Source organism: Malaclemys terrapin, chromosome 5, assembly GCF_027887155.1.
Source record: "Malaclemys terrapin pileata isolate rMalTer1 chromosome 5, rMalTer1.hap1, whole genome shotgun sequence".
Classification (NCBI taxonomy): domain Eukaryota; kingdom Metazoa; phylum Chordata; order Testudines; family Emydidae; genus Malaclemys; species Malaclemys terrapin.
Genome location: NC_071509.1, coordinates 48004357 through 48015422, shown reverse-complemented (window position 1 = coordinate 48015422; position 11066 = coordinate 48004357). Strand labels below are relative to the sequence as shown.

The 11066-nt window shown below is 43.5% G+C and overlaps 1 pseudogene; it reads left to right on the top strand.

Moving 5' to 3' along the window:
- Positions 1 to 5437: 5437 nt before the first annotated feature.
- Positions 5438 to 10671, top strand: LOC128838012 (uncharacterized; annotated as a pseudogene).
- The last annotated feature ends 395 nt before the right edge of the window (positions 10672 to 11066 follow it).

Sequence of the window (11066 nt, the reverse complement as noted above, 5' to 3'; positions counted from 1 at the left end):
TCATGAACGAGGGTTCCTTTTTAGGTGGTGGGACTGCATATTTCTCCCCTCCAAGGCAAGTCTGCATGAAGCTTTCATTCCCCATGTGGTAAATTAGCTTTACATTGTGTAGTCCTTCCTAGTGGTACTTCTCTGAAGTAGCACAATTACAGCCCAGTGAAATTAATTGAAACTGCATGAATGTTACTCTGTAGGCTACAGTAATGGAGAACAGATAATTCCATAGTATGTGTAGAAAAGGAGGGAGAGATTTCAGCATAGTTGGTTCTTTGCTGAGTTTGGGTTAGTTAGGAAAGCATTGGGTAAAAGAACTACTAGAGCCTCCCCTGGAATAGTGCTTGGGGTGTGCTATAGATCGCCGGGATCTAGCCTGGATATGGACAGAGAACTCTAACGTTTTTAGGGAAGTAAATACTAATAGGAACTGTGTAATCATGGGAGACTTTAACTTCCCGGATATAGATTGGGGAACAAATGCTAGTAACAATAATAGGGCTCAGATTTTCCTAGACGTGATAGCTGATGAATTCCTTCATCAAGTAGTTGCTGAACCGATGAGGGGGGATGCCATTTTAGATTTGGTTTTGGTGAGTAGTGAGGACCTCGTTGAGGAAATGGTTATAGGGGACAACCTTGGCTCGAGTGATCATGAGCTAATTCAGTTTAAACTAAATGGAAAGATTAACAGAATTAAATCAGAGACTAAGGTTTACGATTTCAAAAGGGCTAACTTTAATAAATTAAGGGGACTAGTTAGGGAAGTGGATTGGACTAACATATTTAGGGATCTAAAGGCGGAAGGCGCCTGGGATTATTTCAAATTGAAGTTGCAGGAGCTGTTGGAGGCCTGTATCCCGAGAAAGGGAAAACGGCAGGAGATTTAGACCGAGCTGGATGAGCAAGCATCTCAGAGGGGTCTTTAAAAAAAAACAGAAAGCATACAGGGAGTGGAAGATGGGAGGGATCAGCAAGGAAACCTACCTTATTGAGGTCAGAGCATGTAGAGATGGAGTGAGAAAAGTCAAAAGCCGTGTAGAGTTGGACCTTGCAAGGGGAATTAAAACCAATAGTAAGAGCTTTTATAGCCATATAAATAGGAAGAAAACAAAGAAAGAAGAAGTGGGACCGCTTAAGACTGTAGATGGAGTGGAGATTAAGGATAATCTAGGCATGGCACAATATCTAAATGAATATTTTGCATCGGTATTTAATGAGGCTAATGAAAGGCTGAGGAATAGTGGAAGCGAGACAGATGGGAATAAAGGAGTGGGGATTGACATTACCGTATCCGAGGTAGAAGCCAAACTCGAACAGCTTAACTGGACTAAATCGGGTGGACCGGATGATCTTCATCCGAGAATATTAAAGGAACTGGCGCGAGAAATTGCAAGCCCGTTAGCGATAATTTTTAATGAATCTGTAAACTCAGGGGTGGTACCATTTGACTGGAGAATAGCTAATGTGGTTCCTATTTTCAAGAAGGGGAAAAAAAGTGACCCAGGTAACTACAGGCCTCTTAGTTTAACATCTGTAATATGCAAGGTCTTGGAAAAAATTTTGAAGGAGAAAGTAGTTAAGGACCTTGAGGTCAATGCCAATTGGGACAAATTACAACACGGTTTTACGAAAGGTAGATCATGCCAAACCAACCTGATCTCCTTCTTTGAGAAAGTAACAGATTATTTAGATAAACGAAATGCGGTGGATCTAATATACCTCAATTTCAGTAAAGCGTTTGATACATTACCGCATGAGGAATTATTGATTAAATTGGAAAAAATGGGGATCGATATGAAAATCCAGAGGTGGATAAAGAACTGGTTAAAAGGGAGACTGCAGCGGGTCGTACTAAAAGGTCAACTGTCAGGTTGGAGGGAGGTTACCAGTGGAGTTCCTCAAGGTTCGGTTTTGGGTCTGATTTTATTTAATCTATTCATTACTGACCTCGGAACCAAATGTAGGAGTGGGCTGATAAAGTTTGTGGATGACACAAAGTTGGGAGGTATTGCCAATTCGGAGAAGGATTGGGATATCCTGCAGGGAGATTTGGATGACCTTGTAAACTGGAGTAATAGTAATAGGATGAAATTTAATAGTGAGAAGTGTAAGGTTATGCATTTAGGGATAAATAACAAGAATTTTAGTTATAAGCTGGGGACGCATCAGTTGGAAGTAACGGAAGAGGAGAAGGACCTCGGAGTCCTGGTTGATTGCAGGATGACTATGAGTCGGCAATGTGACGTGGCCGTGAAGAAAGATAATGCGGTCTTGGGATGCATTAGGCGAGGTATTTCTAGTAGGGATAAGGAGGTGCTGGTTCCGTTATACAAGGCACTGGTGAGACCTCATTTGGAGTACTGTGTGCAGTTCTGGTCTCCCATGTTTAAAAAGGATGAAATCAAACTGGAACGGGTACAGAGAAGGGCCACTAGGATGATCCAAGGAATGGAAAATCTGTCGTATGAAAGGAGACTCGAGGAGCTTGGTTTGTTTACCTTAACCAAAAGAAGGCTGAGGGGGGATATGATTGCTCTCTTTAAATATATCAGAGGGATAAATACCAGGGAGGGAGAGGAATTATTTAAGCTCAGTACTAATGTGGACACGAGAACGAATGGATATAAACTGGCCGTCGGGAAGTTTAGGCTTGAAATTAGACGAAGGTTTCTAACCATCAGAGGGGTGAAGTTTTGGAACAGCCTTCCGAGGGAAACAGTGGGGGCAAAAGACCTCTCTGGCTTTAAGATTAAGCTTGATAAGTTTATAGAGGGGATGGTTTGATGGGATAAATTGATTTTAGTCAATAGGTCAATAACGTGCCATCGTTGGTAATTAGTAACAGTGGTCAATGATGGGACATTAAAAGTTACTACAGAGAACTTTTTCCAGAGGGTCTGGCTAGAGAATCTTGCCCGCATGCTCGGGGTTCAGCTGATCACCATATTTGGGGTCGGGAAGGAATTTTCCTCCAGGGTAGATTGGCAGAGGCCCTGGAGGTTTTTCGCCTTCCTCCGCAGCATGGGGCAGGGGTCGCTTGCTGGAGGATTCTCAGCGATTTGAAGTCTTTAAATCATGATTTGGGGACTTCAACAGCTGAGTCAAGGGAGAGAATTCTTCCAGGAGTGGGTGGGTCAGCTTTTGTGGCCCGCATCATGCGGGAGGTCAGACTGGATGATCATGGTGGTCCCTTCTGACCTTAGAGTCTATGAGTCATTCGTGCAGTATAAGCGTAGCTCAGTTTCAATTTCCAAAACCAAAGTAGAATGCCAACAGATGCCGTATTTAAGTGCAAATGTGAACACCAATTAGCACAAAGAAAATGCAAGAATTAAAGGCAGATGCACCCATTTTTCGCAGAAATCACTGTCAGATACTACATAATTAAATACCCATAAAATGTTATTTTTCCTGATTGTTAAATCAGTGTTCAAGCAGAGGAGAAAATGGTTTACTATTTCTTATTACAGGCTTCCTTGCTACTAGGGTGTTACTAATGACATCACTTTATACCACCAGGACTTCCAGCAAGCAGGAGGCTCATGAATTAATCAAAGGATTTAATTTGCAATAGAACTGCCAGTGAATACATAATGAAAGCTTACCAACATGTGAACTTTCAGAACATGGTACTAAACAAACTTGTCATGCTCTTTTTAATGATTCACAGTGTTAATAAACAAATAACCTGCTCCTCATACTATAGACCAAAGAGCTAGCTGTTGTCAGATGCTACCGGTGTGGTGCTCTGCTCTATTCAATGTTGATATCAGTCGGCTGCGTGCGTGTGTTCCCTCTGTGTTCTGCTAGTACATATGTGCTCCCTGGCAATGGACCAGCTCAGTCAGTGGCAGGACTTTCCATTGCCCCCTAGGCCTCTGATACCAAGGGTTTATGTCTCCGGCCCTCATCTTACTACACTAGGGAAAGCAGTTGTCTGGAGCTGGTGCCTGGCTGAGTTTTGTGTGACTTTTTCATTTTGTTGCTATGCTTTTCTCTTCTCTTTTACAAAAAAGATAGTTTGAAACTAAGTAACTACATTATTCCCCCATTTTGTTAACCAAAACAAAAGTTTACTGCCAATGAAAGGAATGTGTGTATCTACAAAACAAGAATGTGCAAAAGCACCCATCTTGAAGTCACCACCATCTGTGGAAGAAATCAGAATTGTTTAGCGATTTGTCTCTAGACCCTATACTACTAACAGCTGATAGAGATTCCACTCATGTAGGCTCCGGTGGAAAGTGTCATGCTTTTGCACCAGATATGGACTGGGTACAGAACTTGCTTATACACACCAGATGTGTTCATCATAAGATCCTTTAATGCTCAACCAGCTGAGGTTTGTTTAAGTAAGGTATGTTACACCTAGTGCCACCAGTGGCTGAACAGTATAATACCATTTGGCATTCCTTTACAGAAGGAACTTGTGCCTTTGGAGCAGGAAAATTTGAGGTTTTTCCCACTGTTGCTATGGAGTTCCAGGTCGCCATGGTGTGTAGAACAGTGACAACTTTGAAGTTGTTTCTATCGTTCATTTAGTTATGTCCTTAATGGCACAGAGTGAAATATTATAGTGTATTTGTGTACTCAAACTGAGACAGCAAGACATGATCCTGCACCATGTAACTCAGTATACACTTAACAAAATAACACTTTTAAACAATTCATTTTATATAGGATTGGTGAGGGGACAATTTTTTATGGAGTCAAGTTCTAGTCTTCTGTTACATATGTATATATATGTGAACATATCCCTTTAAAACCATAAGCCTTTTGTTTTAAAATGTAATTAATTTTAAGCATTCCATGAATATGAAATCTAGACATACAAAATTAAAAACTAATATTCAATATTGGAAATTGATATGTGAATACAAAAATAAGACATTTATTCCAGGCAGTGCTACATTGAGCATTTGCTGTCTCCTACCCTGCAGATTGCACCCAGAAATGAACACCCACATATACATTATTATTTCATAAAATGTAAAAAAGAGCCATATTTCTAGCTTCCCACATGTACTGTGCCCCTTGCTCCCACAGTTTGTCAATCAACAGAAAGACTGGAACAAATGCATTTCTTTAAATCATAAAAACTGACAAAGCTAATAACAAGATAACTATTGTACCAGGTGAACGTATATCCACCTTCAGAACTGATCGAGTGATTAAAGTGAAGGAAGGAAGACCTTTAAAATAAAAAAACTGCTTTACCATATCAACAGTGTGCTCCTCTTTCATCTTGTTTTCGGACGAGCTTCTTATTCAGTAGGAACTGTGTATCACATTTTAAAGTTGATCCTTATTTCTATGTAATGCCTGGTTGATCTGTGTGCCTACATCTGCAATTGTACTATATATGTCTGGGTACTTCCTGACTGATCAACTCATCCATCCACATCTAAAACTGCTCTCAAATACACAGTTGTTGCAATACATGTATATTGGCTTTGCACTCACCCGCTTACCCAAAGTCACTTCTTATTTTGAACAGGTGAGTAACATGGCACTACTTTTATCCCGTCAACATCAAACAGTAGCAGTATCTGTGTTGGTAAATTTTCCTGACAATTTGCATGTCTGATTTATATCATCTATATCTGGGTCTGCTTCCCATACTGTACTAGTTGTATTCAAGAATAATATATGGCCAAATCCAATTTTCTATTCTTATGTCTTGCTGTGATAAAACCCATATTTTAGTGGTGATTTTGCCAGAGTAAGGGCTGATTAAGGGCTGCAGTAATTGCCTCAATTTCATTATACCTATTTGGAAAGAACTGAAGTAGAGAGAAAGAGAAGTGGAATCTACCACACAGGATTGCCCCTACTAATGCATTATTAGCAAGTAAAATACTGTTTTCCTTGCATGTAGAAAAGTTCTGTTAATATGAACATTGGCTTATTTCTTGAGTTTGCATAATTTTCATTAAATTACAATTAAAGTATACATTAACAGCAGGGGCATGTGTGTGTCACAGGGTGCCCTTGGGTCCTTTAAAACTTGGAGCTATAGTTGTAAGTCATATACCTGTACCTACTCATGTAGAGTCATCAGAGGGGAGAAGCACAGTGCACAGGGTTGCTCACCCTTGTGTCCTCCACTGTGTGCTCCAGGGGTTAAAAACTGCCATTTCCCCTTTCTCTTTTGATTTTCTCAAGCAGAAAATGGTGGTGGTCTTCACCTGCTTGTATCTCCTGGTCCTCCAGAGCTTAATGTTAAGCCCCTACCCCATGAGCCATCCCTGCTGCCTCAGGCACACACCATCTGAACCAGCTTAATGACATTCAGCTGGTCTGCCTACAAACTGCACCTCAGGAACAGCTGTACATGCCTGTGCTTCATACTCCCCATTTTCTTGCCCTCATGTCCCACCCTCATACCAAGTGGGGGGACCAGTTGCAAATTCCTAAGGCAAAGCTCCCCTGTGGGCCAGCCTGCCTTTGACCTTGTTTCACAGCCTGCCAGGGGAATGTATTGATAACTTCTTCATGGAGCAGTGAACTGCAGGCTCCAGTCCAGTGGGTACTGCCCCTGTGCACCGACCCTTAGTCCTGGTCGCAGGACAGCAGGCTTTGGTGGGTCTGGCCCTAGACGCCAACCTCCGGCCCCGGTCATGCAACAGCAGGCGCAGATGCCATGTACCAGCCCTGACTGCTGATCCCCAGCCACGTGGCAGCGGGCACCAATCCTCAAGCCCTGCCCATGCAGCAGTGGGCGCCAACACTGGGCGCTGATCTCTGGCAACCAGCCCCAGGTGCAGATCTCCAGTGCTGGCTGCGCGCTCTAGCGGGTGCAGACTCTGGGCACTGACCTTTGGCCCCAGTCATGTGACAGCAGGTGCAGGCCCCAGGTGCTGACCCCCGGCTGCATGGCAGCGGGCGCCGACCTTGGAATCCTGCAGGTGCTGGCCCAGGGAGCCAACCATCAGCCCCATCCACATGGCGGTGACACCCTGCATCCATCATCCCTGGTGCCTCACCCCCCCACCCCTCCATCCAGGTCTCAATTTGCCATGACTTGCTGTGAAAAGTGATATTTAAAAAGATACAAATACCACTTTCCAGGCTCCCCACCCACCGCCCCAATACCCATGGGCCCTGCTGCCTCCCCCACATTGTCCCAAGCTCCCTTCCATGGCCTCACACGCCAGGCCTGCCCCACTCCTTGCCTCTTGTCCATGGCGCTCCCCCCACCACAGCACTATGGGCGGTTGTCCATATCGCCCACCCATAAGGCCTTGTTCGGTACTGGTTAAATCCACACCGCTCTGCTCCCTCAAATATAGAAGTCAAAATACTCCTATGCACCAGAGCATCCCAACAATCACTGAGATTTAAAGTTTAAAGTTGCCTTGTAAACGCCATAAATCATAATGCAGATTTGTTCTCTTCTAAATGTTACTAATGTACAGGCAGAGCTGTATTATGTAGATGTGGTTTCCTTTCAAATCACAAAACATATATACACTGTGTTTACATTTCCCACTACTGTAGCTCTGTAAGCAGCTATTGGTCAACCTCATTGGTAGGCTGAGATTGTTTGTGGCAAAAGAGTTAAAGACATGAACGGATATCAGAAAGTATTTCAAAAAAACAGTGCCAGATAGTGCCTCTGTATGTGATACAGAGATGGTCCCACAGGAGCCACATCCAGCTAAGAAAAGCAGAACATGGAAGGAAGAAAAATGAACATTTCCAGACCAGTGGGAAATGCAGTTTCTTGTGTTTCTGAAGCCGTCTGATTCCATTTCCGAGCAAGTTGCAGTGTGCACTGTTTGTAAGAGAGGTTTCAGAGTAGCAGCCGTGTTAGTCTGTATCCGCAAAAACAACAGGAGTACTTGTGGCTCCTTAGAGACTAACAAATTTATTTGAGCATAAGCTTTCGTGAGCTACAGCCCACTTCATCGGATGCATAGAACGGAACATATAGTGAGGAGATATATATACACGTACAGAGAACATGAAAAGGTGGGAGTTGTCTTACCAACTCTGAGAGGCCAATTAAGTAAGAGAAAAAAAACTTTTGAAGTGATAATCAAGATAGCCCAGTATAGACAGTTTGATAAGAAGTGTGAGAATACTTACCTGGGGAGATAGATTCAATGTTTGTAATGGCTCAGCCATTCCGAATCTCTATTCAAGCTTAAATTGATAGTGTCTAATTTACATATTCATTCAAGTTCAGCAGTTTCTCATTGGAGTCCTTTTTTTTAAGCTTTTCTGTTGCAAAATTGCCACCTTTAGGTCTGTTACTGAGTGGCCAGAGAGGCTGAAGTGTTCTCCTACAGGTTTTTTGATGTTATGATTCCTGATGTCAGATTTGTGTCCATTTATTCTTTATTCTATTCAGAGACTGTCCGGTTTGGCCAATGTACATTGCAATGCCCCTCTGCCAAGAAATTCATCAAATCAAAATGTATGCAATACCATGTCACTATAGCACTCATGCTGTGGTACTTGAAGAGAATTACCACAATTAGTTTCAGAGGTGCAAGCTATTACATGATGCAAAAACCGAGTTTGAAAGACAACAGCGGCAGCTCAAAGGTTTTTCTGAATAAAGCGAATCAGCTTTGAGTGGCTACTTTTAAAGTTGCACTACTTTTGGGGCAAGCAAGGAAACTATTCAGCGATGGAGAACTCCTGAAGAAAATTGTTCCGGCCATAGAATCAGAAGGTAAGCTTTTCAGAGAGATACAACTGAGCAATGACACATTACAGAGGACCAAAAGAGAACTGGAAAAGTCACAGCCAGGGCCGGCTCCAGGCACCAGCCGACCAAGCACGTGCTTGGGCGGCACCTCGGAAGGGGCGGCCAATCTTGGGGTGGCGGGGGGCGCTCAGGGTTTTTTGGTTTTTGTTTCAGTGGCGCAGCATGGGGGTGGCTGGGGCTGGGGCTGGCACGGTGCTGGGGGGGACTTCAGCGGCGTGGTGCCGGGGGGGGGGGGTTGGTGCAGCGCTGCGCTCTGAGGGGGTGGGGGTTTCGGCGGCCCGGCCCGGCCCAGCGCTCAGGGGGGGCGGGGTTTTCGGCAGCCCAGCCCGGCGCTCGGGGGGGCGGGGGTTTCGGCGGCCCGGTCTGGCGCTCGGGGGGGTGCGGGGGTTTCGGCGGCCCGGCCTGGCAAGGGGGGGCGGAAGTTTCGGTGGCCCGGCCTGGCACGGCGCTCGGGGAGGCGGAGGTTTCGGCGACCCAGCCCGGTGCGGCGCTCGGGGAGGGGGCGGGGTTCGGCGATGCGGCGCTCGGGGCGGGGGGTGTTACAGCGGGGCGTCGCTCTTTTTTTTTTGCCTGGGGCGGCAAAAAAGTTAGAGCTGACCCTGGTCACAGCAAGCCCTTTCTACAGTCTGTGCTTGGATGAGAGCCTTGATGTCATGAGAAATCCCAAGGTAATCATATGTGTTCACTTTTTGGACTGTGATTGCCATTGTTTTTCTGAATATGTTTTATGTCAGGTGAGCCTCAGAGATAGGACTACTGGCAAATACATTTTTGAACGTGTTCAGGCGAGAATGCAGGAGTATTATGTTAGCTTTGACACACTGGTTTGACAGCTGATGGGGCAGCAGCTATGCAAAGTGCACAAGTAGAAGTGCTGAACTGCTTCCAAGAACAGTGAAACTTTTCTTGTTTCACTGTTTTACCCACCAAGAAGTACTTGCCAGCAAAGCTTCAATGAAAAGTATGGATGAGGTTGAATCCATAGTGAAAAAAATGCATCAATGCTGTCAACACCAGCAGTGTCAATAAAGGGAGATTCGCAACTCTGTGTGAAGTGGGCTGAGAGACACACAAGGTGCTGCTGCATTAAAGCCCTGTCTGCTGGCTTAGTTTTAATGACAGTGTACAGAGGCTGTTTGAGCTCTGGGAAGAGCTCATTGAGGTTTTCAATAAAGTTTCACCGGAACTGTCCCAAAAGCTACAAAATCCGAAGTACTCGGTTGCCTGTTCTTTTTTAAAGAGTTTTTACCACCGTTTGCTTACTTGAACCTGGAGCTTCAGAAACCTCAATTAACAGTATTTGATAGCGTTGAAATAATTAATACATTTAGAATGACAATCACTGACATCATCCATCACTTACAAGATGAATGGGACTTTTCAGTTTTTTACCAGTTTCTCAGTTGTCAGGATGAGAATGAGCAGCAAAAAGTCAGCTTAGCTGTAACCGAATTCCTGAGTATCCTCTCAGAGGATCTTGAAAATCGTTTCAGTGAGGGACATTTTTTCCATCAGTACATCTTTGTGACTGACCCATTCAACAATTCTGGTTCAGCTATTTTGGCTGCAAACAAACTACCACCTTGCAAGGTCGATTAGCTTCCTTTGACTCTTTGGATTTAAGGAATCTCAAGTTCCTCATGCTGAAAATGTGCAATGATTCAAGAATGAAAACATACTTCAGTCAACCCAGTGTTACAATACAGGAGTTCTGGAGTAATGGGTACCTGTTTGAGGACACCTACAAGCCCGTAGCTAAAGTTGCTTTGCTTTTCTTGTCCCTGTTTTCTACTACTGGGCTGTGTGAGAGGGCATTCAGTGCACTTCATTTTATGAAAAACAAGTACCAAAACCACCTCACTGATGCTAGCCTCGAAGATTCTCTTCTAATTTCACAGGAGAGTTGATATCCTGTCCACTTTCCTTTCAAAGAGCTGCTGCATTTTTGCAAGTAATCTGATCCACACAATGGATGTGTATAACCCAGAACTTTTATTATCACACTGTATTTCTAACATAACAATAAACACAATCCTATTATATTGTAATATTATCATTATTACTGAGCTGAATTGATTTTTGTTTGTTTCTGAAATAAAAAATGTGGACCTATGTGCAGATATGGTTTTTTTCATTATTATGTGGACTTTTATTATGTCAAAGCACTTTTAAATTTACTTCAAAAATTGTTGTATAGACAACCACTTTTACCAAAAAAGCAAAAGAAAGAATAATAAAGAAGACAAGAACATGTAAAGCACTTTATTTATGATTCTAATCTGTTAGGTCCAGTAAAGCATAGAGATAACTGTGCATTATTTTTATTATTGAGTCTGCAAAAAAACACACC